At 39.6% G+C, this 13,362-nt stretch overlaps 9 non-coding genes across 9 annotated transcripts; 1 reads left to right on the top strand and 8 right to left on the bottom strand.

Annotated features, from left to right (window-relative positions):
• Positions 1-119: 119 nt before the first annotated feature.
• On the top strand, positions 120-191 carry Trnat-cgu. The gene has a single exon. It is a non-coding gene; the product is annotated as a tRNA-Thr (tRNA).
• Positions 192-7,517: 7,326 nt separating this feature from the next.
• Trnat-cgu lies at positions 7,518-7,589 on the bottom strand. The gene has a single exon. It is a non-coding gene; the product is annotated as a tRNA-Thr (tRNA).
• Positions 7,590-8,072: 483 nt separating this feature from the next.
• Positions 8,073-8,144, bottom strand: Trnat-cgu. Its single transcript has one exon. It is a non-coding gene; the product is annotated as a tRNA-Thr (tRNA).
• A 1,002-nt stretch (positions 8,145-9,146) lies between these two features.
• Positions 9,147-9,218, bottom strand: Trnat-cgu. Its single transcript has one exon. It is a non-coding gene; the product is annotated as a tRNA-Thr (tRNA).
• A 483-nt stretch (positions 9,219-9,701) lies between these two features.
• Trnat-cgu lies at positions 9,702-9,773 on the bottom strand. Its single transcript has one exon. It is a non-coding gene; the product is annotated as a tRNA-Thr (tRNA).
• Positions 9,774-10,775: 1,002 nt separating this feature from the next.
• On the bottom strand, positions 10,776-10,847 carry Trnat-cgu. The gene has a single exon. It is a non-coding gene; the product is annotated as a tRNA-Thr (tRNA).
• A 484-nt stretch (positions 10,848-11,331) lies between these two features.
• Trnat-cgu lies at positions 11,332-11,404 on the bottom strand. The gene has a single exon. It is a non-coding gene; the product is annotated as a tRNA-Thr (tRNA).
• Positions 11,405-12,406: 1,002 nt separating this feature from the next.
• Trnat-cgu lies at positions 12,407-12,478 on the bottom strand. Its single transcript has one exon. It is a non-coding gene; the product is annotated as a tRNA-Thr (tRNA).
• Positions 12,479-12,962: 484 nt separating this feature from the next.
• On the bottom strand, positions 12,963-13,034 carry Trnat-cgu. Its single transcript has one exon. It is a non-coding gene; the product is annotated as a tRNA-Thr (tRNA).
• Positions 13,035-13,362: the final 328 nt, after the last annotated feature.

The raw sequence follows: 13,362 nt of genomic DNA, 5'->3' as shown, positions 1-13,362 counted from the left end.
ATATTGATGTGTTATTAATGCTGGTGAAAATCACGTGACATGCTTGTAACCGATGTCACGTGGCCACCACATAATTATACCGTCTAACACTTTACATGTGTGACCTCCGCTACTCGTCAGCCTCGGTGGCCAAGTGGTAAGGCGTCGGTCTCGTAAACCGAAGATCCTGGGTTCAAATCCCAGTCGGGGCTACTTTTGTTAACACATGTCAGACAAGAACATAAACGGGTTAAGATTTCGTATGCTTCGAAAACCTTTAAGGACGATTCAGTTTAAGTTTTTGAAGGTCAGTAGGATTGGAAAAGTATTCCACGAGCATCGTTCATCATTTCAATATATTTCAATACATGTAATGAACAATACTATTTACAGCAAACAACTAATCGGGGCTCATTTTGGAGAAATGTATTGAATTAATATGATATGGAGTGTTAAACGGCTGGTTTTAGTTCATTGTATACCGTTTTCCTCAGCTCAAGAGAAATTGTTTAAATGACGAGAATTCCATGACACTATTGATGCAAAAGGATTTACATATATATTTATAAGATCTTCAACGTTATTTTTCCATATTTATCTTAGGTCATTTAATCGCATTTTACCAAATACAGTGCAATGTTAGCAATGAAAATCATTTTAGTTTTATGCCGGATTAAAAATTGAAGACGATTCTTCTGTTTCTATTTGCCCAGTCAGTTTGCACAGGTTTATCATTAATAGTCACAGTTGGCGTCACTTCCGCCATTGCAATGAACGAGCAAGTCATATGAAAATACCAGTTATATTCTATTCGTTTGGGTGAACAAGTGGTAAGGCGTCATTAACCGAAAGCGCAAGTCCAATACTCGTTTTGAATGATTAAACATGTACAACCAGTATGTTGGGAATTGAAGTTACTACACCAACGATGTATGATTGAGTGAGTGAGTGATAGTCAGGCTTCCTGATATGGTTGACACATGTCATCGTATCCCAAATGCGCTTATCGATGCTCATGCTTTTGATCACTGGAATTCCTGGTCCAGACTCAATTATTTACAAACCATATAGCTGAAATATTGCTGAGTGCGGCGTGTAACTAAACTTTCACTCAAAGATGCGATCACCCTAAAACTAGAACATACCTTTTCACAAAGACGTAAAGAACTTCCTGTGGTGTTTATTTGAATACGTGTCCATATTATGTTTACTGACGTGTATGCAAGTATCGGAACAGCTTTAACGCTTTCGTCATTTACATGATGCCATTTGGATCATAATGCAAAAAACATTTTATATTTGTTACTGGCCTCAAAATTTAAAGTTTATCGAACCAAATGTTTGAAAAAGACTCATGTCTACACACACAGTAGTAACATCATACTGACACAAATCAGAGACCTGCATCTCTTCGGACCTTCTTCCAACAAGCTGACATGTAAGGTAAACACCCACGCTTTCCGGGGTGTATCGGTCGATATGTCAGGTGCGGATGTGTCGCCTTATGACCACAGCTGTATAGATATTGACCGATTCACAGAAGAAAGTGTGGATGTATCTGTCTCATACCCTACTCCGGTAGAGTTGACAAACAGGAGTAAGTGCAAAATGTGAAAGTCTGTATGTGCTTACAAGTTCCTGAAAGCATAGGGGCGATGGGGTAGCCTGGTGGTTAAAGTGTTCGATACCCCACGTGGGTACGTTTCTGGTGTCCCCCTCCATGATATTGCTGGAATATTGCTAAAAGCGGCGTAAAACTATATTCACTCACTCACTCTTGAAAGCATGGAACGCATATGATAGTCCAAACAAATGTTTTGATGGACCCTCACAAACCACTCTGACGGGCAAGTGCTTGAAAGCCGTAAAGGCCCAAATAAATGTTTTGATGGGCCTTTACTGAGCACATTGATTTTTGACATGCGCACTGCACATTTCTTATTCACTTTCTGGTAGCTGTCTCCGGTCAGTCGTGTGAACATTTTCTAAGTCAAACGCTTGATTTTGAATTGATGACGGTGAAGACTTTAATTTATCTAAACAACAGGTTATATAAAGGTTTCAAGATCCTGTAAGCGGAGAATATGCTCCCGCAATACACGTGTGAGTGAGTGTGCTGTTATGCTGCCCTTAGCAATATTCCAGCAGTGAGTGAATATGGTTTTACGCCGCTTTTAGCACTATTCCAGCAATATCACGGCGGGCGACACCAGAAATGGGTTTCACACATGTGGGGAGAAGAACGGCGCGACAAGCGAATGCTTTAACCACTAGGTCCCCGCACCGCCCTAGAAAGATAAGAAAAACAGTATACAGGCAATAAAGACTTGCGAAAATTTATTTTCTGCTTTCTATCAGCTTGATTCAGTCGAAATTACCATGTGAACGACGAGTAAATTGTCACATAAAATATTTGCGAGGTTTGATTTTTGTTGTTCTGTATTTACTTAAGTCTGTATTTTATACAAGTATCTTCAGTGTCTTGCACGGAAACACCCATGTACTGTGCTTGCTTTACGTGGTCTGTGACAAAGTACCGCTCACTTCCGCCGGAGAGACATGTACACGGCTGACAACTTCGATTACCCTTCCACTTGTTTAGTAGTGGCTGCACGGGTGAGACAATCATCAAGGACGTGCAATTCTGATGCGACCTTCTAAGCATGTCAGGTTTCAGTGATCATGGGATTTCATCAAAGAGGAAGGCGTCTAAAGCATGCATCTCTTCGGGACAAATAAAACTGGATAAATAAAACATGCTCAAAGCGGCGTTAAACCAAGCTTACTTACTCCCCCATTAGTAAACCTTACTCCGCTTGTTCCAACAATGCCACTTTGAATTAGCAGCCGTATTGGGATTCAAACGGTAGGAAGGATCCCGCCTTAACCACGGACCTGTCAGCGGAATAGATGTGTGTTCGTAACTGTCTTCAAGACACCCGTAAACACGGGGAGTGAACTTCATGGTTAAAATCCTGGGCATCATTCAACAAGGCGAGCTCAGGGCTCGGGTCTTAACTTAATGTTGAAGTGTTAGTTGCGGTCGTATAAACGCCACTGTCCCTTGTGTGATACGGACCACGTACATAGATCAAGTTTTTTTTGCCGACATTTTAATTGAGACTTACGACAGCCTAACGCTTTGTGAAACGGTGCCAGTGGACAAGAGTAAAACTGTTATAAAATTGTTACGTTATTTCGTAATGTGGAGTTATTACGTTATTGGAGCACAGGTTGTCCGGATTTTACGGTGCCGGAATACGCTGTCTACTTTCGACCTTAGTTGGGCCAGGATCCGATAGAAGATCCGGTTAGAATTGGTCTTCAGTAACCCATGCTTGTCGTAAGAGGCGGCTAACGGGATCGGGTGGTCAGGCTCGCTGGCTTGGTTGACACTCGCATCGGTTCCCAATTGTGCAGGTCGATGCTCATGTTATTGATCACTGGATTGTTTGGTCCAGACTCGATAATTTACAGACCGCCGCCATATAGCTGGAATATTGCTGAGTGCGGCGTAAAACTAACTTCACTATAAACAAGGATCCGATAAACGTGGGCCTGAACCTTACTCTACAACAAAGCTGCGTTAACGCTAACACATTTGTTTACAAAGGTAGTAAACTGCTTTGTGTTACGTGATTGAGGTTTTTGGAGGGCTCATACACCTTGATGTCGCTGGAATTGAGTTCAAATTATCGTAAAAGCAAACTCACATACTCGCTTTCACACACCCATGTCAATAGGAGCAATTCAGAATAAGTTCTTGTTTAAACCAATAGGGTATCTCTCGTATTCCAGCCATCCACTGATAAGCGATACAATTTACAAGTATAGCAGATGGCTGATTTCGATTCAAATCACGTGATAAATAAACAGGGTTAATTAATTTGAATAATTTGCATTGTTAGGCGTCGCCGTGGTACATACTGACCTTGATTCAATTCCCAGTCGGGTCTCAGTTTGTATTCATGAACATGTCGTTAGAAGATTGCCCCGGTACTTTTAAACTCAGCTTTGCTCTCACTAACATTGACAGATGGGCCGTTTATAATGTAACAGCGGTGAGGCGTCGGTCTCGTATACAGAATATCCAAGATCAAAATTCCCAGTCGGGGCTCCTTTCGGAAAAATACACATACCTAGGTCATTTTGTCCAGTTCACAGTATCGTTGACAGTACGGTGTGCATGAAAACAACGGCGCAGCGAAAAGGTTTTTTTTGGGTCGTCAAAATGTCTCGCAAATGCGTGGACGGCTTGTAAATATGATGGTATTTCATATTTTTTATACATTTTATTATTATTTAAAGAACCCCAGTTAGGGGTTGGATGAATGGAAAAAAATGTCACGTGTATCTCGAGAAAAAATGTTTCATTAAACATATGATACAGTCCTTAATCTCCCGTCCACCATCCTGTTAGCCACGTGGTAAGGCGTCTGTCTTCTTAGCCGGTAATCTCCGGTAGCCTCATGCATCATGGATCAAATACCCGTTATTGATTTAACGCACAAATCTGTCGTATTGTCAATCCAATGCAATAGCATTCGGCACGTCCTGACATTGAACCTGGCATCTTCAATTTCACGACCAACACTTAAAAATCTTTTCCGCACCTTCGGCCACTTTTCTCCAGGTATTTTGGATTTGTTGTTAATATAGGGGAACGCATAACGCATTTTATTCTGGGAGAATCAATAAAACGGACTATAGAGTAAAACGTTAGTATTTTCCAGTATTTTCTTTAACAAAACCAGTACTTTTCAATATACTGACTGACTGAGTTTGGTTTTACGCCGCTTTTAGCAATATTCCAGCAACATCACGACGGGGGACACCAGAAATGGGCTTCACACATTGTACCCATGTGGGGATTCGAACCCGGGTCTTCGGCGTGACGAGCCAACGCTTTAACCACTAGGCTACCCCACCGCCCCTTTTCAATATATAAAGATGCCAATTACAGTATTGTATTGTAAGAGGTTTTTCAGCGGTGACATTAAAAAACATACACTACAACGCTAAAATCGTTCAGTTACTTTGCCCGTAAAGATCAATGGTCATGCTGCTGGTCACTGGATTGCCTTGTCCAGACTCGATTATTTACAGACCGCCGCCATGTAGTTGGAATATTTCCGAGTGCGGCGTAAAACTAAACTCACTCACTCACTCTCATGGGTTTGTACACACCTTTCTCTTCTTCCCAGGGATGTGCCGCAAAAGCGCATCTGCATAATGATCAGGTCGAATTTCTACAGTTGTTGGTACTATTCTGACTAATGAAATTAGCAAAAATACTGTATTGTTTTCAGCCAATATCATTCATATTTTGTCATTATTTAACACTCACAATGGCTCATGAAACCATCGCATCTATCTTATTTATGTATATGATTCATTCAATGGACATTAATGTGTATGAGTTTTTTAAATCTTTTTCAAGAAAACAATATGGCATGGTTATTTTACAAAGATCTATTCACCTAGTTATTTCTCAAAGATACTGCTACTGTAAAACACAAACAGTATACGGCATTAAAATAATACGATTGACCAAATGTAGACTTTGACCAAAATGCGACCAACCATTATTATTAAAGGCAAAACATATAAAACAATTTCAATTGCATGCATTGGGCACAGCAATAACCTGTCCATTGCGTTAAATAAGCAAACTGGTTGCCCATATCATTCACATACAATGAGCAGATAACTATTTACTCATTGCAAGCATTGCCCAGTGCACCCAATGGATAGTTGCACAAATTGGGTGCAACAAATGCACAATACAAAAAAGCTATGTACATGTATTCCTACACAATAACGCCTGGAATTTCAAAGCAGGGTCTTCGGTTTACGAGACCGACGATTTACAACTAAGACAAGGGTCAAGAAGGTTGAACAAACAGTCATTTGAGCTGAGCTGAAATTGGGTTTAACGTCGTGCTTGAGAATATTTCGCCCATATGACGACGTGCATGCGTGTGTATGTGTATGTGCGGCTGCTTGTACTAGCCCAGACTTAAGCTGGTTTTATAGTGCTAGCCCACTGAGATACCATGCCGCAGTGAAGCATGAATACCCCACTCAGACACATTATACTGACTCCGAGCCGACCAGTCCTTGTTGTACACATTAATGCCGAGCGCCAGGCAGGGACCAACAAGTACCATATTTTAACGTCTTTTGGTATGACGCGGTCGGGGATCGAACCCGCGACCTTCCGCTCTCCGGGCGAACGCTCTAACCACTACACCACGGAGGCGGTCAACAGTCATTTGAACCATAGATAAGTGACTAGTATTATCCAAACGTGAACGAACTATGTTGACTTATATTTAACATCCCAGAAAACTATGTCAAATGAACGACGATTACTGTAATGTCCAACCAAGTTCAAACTGCTCTAAAAGTAAACTCTTAGAAACAGGATCTATACACCATTTGTAGACCTGAAAAAATACGTTCAGCATGCATTTTTCAGTGTTTTGCATCATTATCGGTAGTCCTATAAGTTTGGCTTTGCTATGTTCCAGTCTCACGATCCCCATTTTGATTGACATTTTATCTTGGTACCCTCAAAGAACTACAATACATGCATCAAAAACTTCAGGAAACAAAATATGCAAGAACTATTTTGTGTGATCATAGAAGTCCCCTAGAATGACCACTTAGATATTAAAGTTCATAAACAAGCAATTTGAAATTACAATCGCTTGTTAAAGTGACTCCTCCCTTCATGTTGACTGAAAGAGCTTTGAGACACTACCCATCCCTTTTCAGATGACGTAATCATAAGGACATAACTTATTCTAATGTTTTCACTTATTCATACATGATTCCAAGGGTTCAAACTAAACACTGAATGGTCACACAAGTGTCAGCTCACAATATATTGTAAACAGTACCAGCTTGAATATCTGGACAATGTTTTAGGAAGATTGAAATTGGGGTGTCCTTAAAAAACAGCCCGCAACTAAATATAAATTAAGTAATCCAAATCTTCAACTGTTGATAATGACGGGAAGTCATCCAATACTATACTGAACATATTTTATATGATATACTCAGAGGGCATACCATTATCAAAGAGGTACCAAATGACAGATCGTTTTTCATTTTCTGCAGTTTTGTTAGCAATATTATACCCCAATCTGTTGTGATGACTAATATCTCGTTAACCACATTACCCACATATGTGAAATTTCGGATATGACTTTGCTAAACATTCCTTCAAAATAAAATGGAAGCTTTTCAAACATTGGACATCGAGAATACAGTTAGTTCACGTACTTTTTGATCGACCCAGGTAGTTATGGATTCCTCTCCATTCGTCAGTATAATTTTCTCAATTGTTGTTGTGAAGTTTACATATGTGATATGTGAAATGCCTTCCACATGCGTTTGTTCACACCCATCCGTTTTTCCAGGGATGTACCGCATACGCCTATCTGCATGATGATAAGGGAGAATTTATCTTGTTAGTACAATACTGTGGGATCCGACCTCTCGTGTATGTTTCGTTGATAGCCAAAAGAATGAGCCCCGACTGGGGATTGAACCCAGGATCTTCGGTTTACGAGACCGACGCCTTACCACTTGGCCACCGAGGCTGATGGATTGGCTATGGTTAGCTTGTAAGACTTACATGTTCATTGCTAAATGCCAATAGATGTTCGTCCATTTCTTAGTGCAACTAAGTAGTGCAAACCAGGTGAAATACGACTGTGAATACTGAGTGGTCAAAGTACTGCAAGTATGAAAGAACTCTAGTAGAAATCAGGACTTAGACTAAACTGGTTACAGCTACTATCATTCATAGTTTCTTCAAATGTATGTCAGTTAGTGTTTGCATAAAGTACACGTGTCTATATTTAAATGGTCAAGCTATTGCATATTCCATTTTAAGTATGAATTCTAGTTCGTCTTCTTCAATAAATCATAGAACTTCCTGTATGTATCTTGTCAATAATTTCTGGAGAATAAATTGTCGTCTTTCAAAATGAAGGATTACTGCAATCGATATCAGAGTACAACATCTGCTGTATTCAAATATGCACCATACCAATTAATTGATAATATTTCTACAAAGAAAAAGCCCCGACTGGGATTTGAACCCAGGATCTTCGGTTTACGAGACCGACGCCTTACCACTTGGCCACCGAGGCTGACAAATGCTGAGCAAACACAATCATTTGAAGAACGCACTATTTGAGTCATAGATAAGTGACAAATGATACCCGAAGGTCATGTGATTCAAATATGTACTAAGTGTTTATGAGCGTCCCTGAAATGTACGCCAAATATATGACGTATACTCTAATGTCAAACTCAGTTCAAATTGCTCTGAAATTAAGCTCTTAGAGACAGGATCTATACACAATTTGCACACTTGAAAATACGTTCAGCATACATTTTTCAGTGTATTGCATCATTATCGTTAGCCCTATAATAATTAGTTTTCCTGCAACACAAATTCTTGACCAGTTTCACGAAACAATATCATAGCTGCAACATTCAGTTTCTTTGATACGTGTCAGTATCTTCAAATGAGTCGACTGCATATGGGATGTGATGGGTATGCGCCTGTTAACTTTCTGGGATCTCCAGTTTACCAGACCGACGCCTTACCATTTGGCCAAGGAGGTGCACAGCACAGCAACGTTTACGTTTACTTCACATGCATGGTCCTTCCTGATAGTCAATCGAATTCTGACACATGTCACTGAAAGTGAAAGGCAAAGCACCTAATACATGTTGTACATGACTGATGTTTCCTTTAATAATTTTGCTAAAGGTAAGTGGTATCTTCCTAATATTTATCTGAAGTAAGATTGCAATGCTTTTCATACTTGTTATTCTTCATTTGGTCACAAGAGAAATTTCGAAATGAATAATCAAGTGAAACGTATCAAATTGAGCCTGCACCTTTCATATAGATAGTTATGGATTCCTCTCCATTCGTCAGTATAATTTTCTCAATTGTTGTTGTGAAGTTTATATATGTGATATGTGAAATGCCTTCCACATGCGTTTGTTCACACTCATCCGTTTTTCCAGGGATGTACCGCATACGCCTATCTGCATGATGATAAGGAGAATTTATCTTGTTAGTACAATACTGTGGGATCCGACCTCTCGTGTATGTTTCGTTGATAGCCAAAAGAATGAGCCCCGACTGGGGATTGAACCCAGGATCTTCGGTTTACGAGACCGACGCCTTACCACTTGGCCACCGAGGCTGATGGATTGGCTATGGTTAGCTTGTAAGACTTACATGTTCATTGCTAAATGCCAATAGATGTTCGTCCATTTCTTAGTGCAACTAAGTAGTGCAAACCAGGTGAAATACGACTGTGAATACTGAGTGGTCAAAGTACTGCAAGTATGAAAGAACTCTAGTAGAAATCAGGACTTACACTAAACTGGTTACAGCTACTATCATTCATAGTTTCTTACAAATGTATGTCAGTTAGTGTTTGCATAAAGTACACGTGTCTATATTTAAATGGTCAAGCTATTGCATATTCCATTTTAAGTATGAATTCTAGTTCGTCTTCTTCAATAAGTCATAGAACTTCCTGTATGTATCTTGTCAATAATTTCTGGAGAATAAATTGTCGTCTTTCAAAATGAAGGATTACTGCAATCGATATCAGAGTACAACATCTGCTGTATTCAAATATGCACCATACCAATAAATTGATAATATTTCTACAAAGAAAAGCCCCGACTGGGATTTGAACCCAGGATCTTCGGTTTACGAGACCGACGCCTTACCACTTGGCCACCGAGGCTGACAAAGGCTGAGCAAACACAATCATTTGAAGAACGCGCTATTTGAGCCATAGATAAGTGACAAATGATACCCGAAGGTCATGTGATTCAACTATGTACTAAGTGTTATGAGCGTCCCTGACAAGTACGCCAAATATATGACGTATACTCTAATGTCAAACTCAGTTCAAATTGCTCTGAAATTAAGCTCTTAGAGACAGGATCTATACACAATTCGCACACTTGAAAAATACGTTCAGCATACATTTTTCTGTGTATTGCATCATTATCGTTAGCCCTATAATAATTAGTTTTCCTGCAACACAAATTCTTGACCAGTTTCACGAAACAATATCATAGCTGCAACATTCAGTTTCTTTGATACGTGTCAGTATCTTCAAATGAGTCGACTGCATATGGGATGTGATGGGTATGCGCCTGTTAACTTTCTGGGATCTCCACTTTACCAGACCGACGCCTTACCATTTGGCCAAGGAGGTGCACAGCACAGCAACGTTTACGTTTACTTCACATGCATGGTCCTTGCTGATAGTCAATCGAATTCTGACACATGTCACTGAAAGTGAAAGGCAAAGCACGTAATACATGTTGTACATGACTGATGTTTCCTTTAATACTTTTGCTAAAGGTAAGTGGTATCTTCCTAATATTTATCTGAAGTAAGATTGCAATGCTTTTCATACTTGTTATTCTTCATTTGGTCACAAGAGAAATTTCGAAATGAATAATCAAGTGAAACGTATCAAATTGAGCCTGCACCTTTCATAGAGATAGTTATGGATTCCTCTCCATTCGTCAGTATAATTTTCTCAATTGTTGTTGTGAAGTTTATATATGTGATATGTGAAATGCCTTCCACATGCGTTTGTTCACACTCATCCGTTTTTCCAGGGATGTACCGCATACGCCTATCTGCATGATGATAAGGGAGAATTTATCTTGTTAGTACAATACTGTGGGATCCGACCTCTCGTGTATGTTTCGTTGATAGCCAAAGAATGAGCCCCGACTGGGGATTGAACCCAGGATCTTCGGTTTACGAGACCGACGCCTTACCACTTGGCCACCGAGGCTGATGGATTGGCTATGGTTAGCTTGTAAGACTTACATGTTCATTGCTAAATGCCAATAGATGTTCGTCCATTTCTTAGTGCAACTAAGTAGTGCAAACCACGTGAAATACGACTGTGAATACTGAGTGGTCAAAGTACTGCAAGTATGAAAGAACTCTAGTAGAAATCAGGACTTACACTAAACTGGTTACAGCTACTATCATTCATAGTTTGTTACAAATGTATGTCAGTTAGTGTTTGCATAAAGTACACGTGTCTATATTTAAATGGTCAAGCTATTGCATATTCCATTTTAAGTATGAATTCTAGTTCGTCTTCTTCAATAAGTCATAGAACTTCCTGTATGTATCTTGTCAATAATTTCTGGAGAATAAATTGTCGTCTTTCAAAATGAAGGATTACTGCAATCGATATCAGAGTACAACATCTGCTGTATTCAAATATGCACCATACCAATAAATTGATAATATTTCTACAAAAGAAAAAGCCCGACTGGGATTTGAACCCAGGATCTTCGGTTTACGAGACCGACGCCTTACCACTTGGCCACCGAGGCTGACAAAGGCTGAGCAAACACAATCATTTGAAGAACGCGCTATTTGAGCCATAGATAAGTGACAAATGATACCCGAAGGTCATGTGATTCAACTATGTACTAAGTGTTATGAGCGTCCCTGACAAGTACGCCAAATATATGACGTATACTCTAATGTCAAACTCAGTTCAAATTGCTCTGAAATTAAGCTCTTAGAGACAGGATCTATACACAATTCGCACACTTGAAAAATACGTTCAGCATACATTTTTCTGTGTATTGCATCATTATCGTTAGCCCTATAATAATTAGTTTTCCTGCAACACAAATTCTTGACCAGTTTCACGAAACAATATCATAGCTGCAACATTCAGTTTCTTTGATACGTGTCAGTATCTTCAAATGAGTCGACTGCATATGGGATGTGATGGGTATGCGCCTGTTAACTTTCTGGGATCTCCACTTTACCAGACCGACGCCTTACCATTTGGCCAAGGAGGTGCACAGCACAGCAACGTTTACGTTTACTTCACATGCATGGTCCTTCCTGATAGTCAATCGAATTCTGACACATGTCACTGAAAGTGAAAGGCAAAGCACGTAATACATGTTGTACATGACTGATGTTTCCTTTAATACTTTTGCTAAAGGTAAGTGGTATCTTCCTAATATTTATCTGAAGTAAGATTGCAATGCTTTTCATACTTGTTATTCTTCATTTGGTCACAAGAGAAATTTCGAAATGAATAATCAAGTGAAACGTATCAAATTGAGCCTGCACCTTTCATAGAGATAGTTATGGATTCCTCTCCATTCGTCAGTATAATTTTCTCAATTGTTGTTGTGAAGTTTATATATGTGATATGTGAAATGCCTTCCACATGCGTTTGTTCACACTCATCCGTTTTTCCAGGGATGTACCGCATACGCCTATCTGCATGATGATAAGGGAGAATTTATCTTGTTAGTACAATACTGTGGGATCCGACCTCTCGTGTATGTTTCGTTGATAGCCAAAAGAATGAGCCCCGACTGGGGATTGAACCCAGGATCTTCGGTTTACGAGACCGACGCCTTACCACTTGGCCACCGAGGCTGATGGATTGGCTATGGTTAGCTTGTAAGACTTACATGTTCATTGCTAAATGCCAATAGATGTTCGTCCATTTCTTAGTGCAACTAAGTAGTGCAAACCACGTGAAATACGACTGTGAATACTGAGTGGTCAAAGTACTGCAAGTATGAAAGAACTCTAGTAGAAATCAGGACTTACACTAAACTGGTTACAGCTACTATCATTCATAGTTTGTTACAATGTATGTCAGTTAGTGTTTGCATAAAGTACACGTGTCTATATTTAAATGGTCAAGCTATTGCATATTCCATTTTAAGTATGAATTCTAGTTCGTCTTCTTCAATAAATCATAGAACTTCCTGTATGTATCTTGTCAATAATTTCTGGAGAATAAATTGTCGTCTTTCAAAATGAAGGATTACTGCAATCGATATCAGAGTACAACATCTGCTGTATTCAAATATGCACCATACCAATAAATTGATAATATTTCTACAAAAGAAAAAGCCCCGACTGGGATTTGAACCCAGGATCTTCGGTTTACGAGACCGACGCCTTACCACTTGGCCACCGAGGCTGACAAAGGCTGAGCAAACACAATCATTTGAAGAACGCTATTTGAGCCATAGATAAGTGACAAATGATACCCGAAGGTCATGTGATTCAACTATGTACTAAGTGTTATGAGCGTCCCTGAAAAGTACGCCAAATATATGACGTATACTCTAATGTCAAACTCAGTTCAAATTGCTCTGAAATTAAGCTCTTAGAGACAGGATCTATACACAATTTGCACACTTGAAAAATACGTTCAGCATACATTTTTCTGTGTATTGCATCATTATCGTTAGCCCTATAATAATTAGTTTTCCTGCAACACAAATTCTTGACCAGTTTCACGAAAC

Source organism: Haliotis rubra, unplaced genomic scaffold, assembly GCF_003918875.1.
Source record: "Haliotis rubra isolate DU_JTF1 unplaced genomic scaffold, ASM391887v1 Scf571, whole genome shotgun sequence".
NCBI classification, from domain to species: Eukaryota; Metazoa; Mollusca; class Gastropoda; order Lepetellida; family Haliotidae; genus Haliotis; species Haliotis rubra.
The sequence above is the reverse complement of the archived record's forward strand: the minus strand, read 5'-3'. Positions and strand labels throughout refer to the sequence as shown.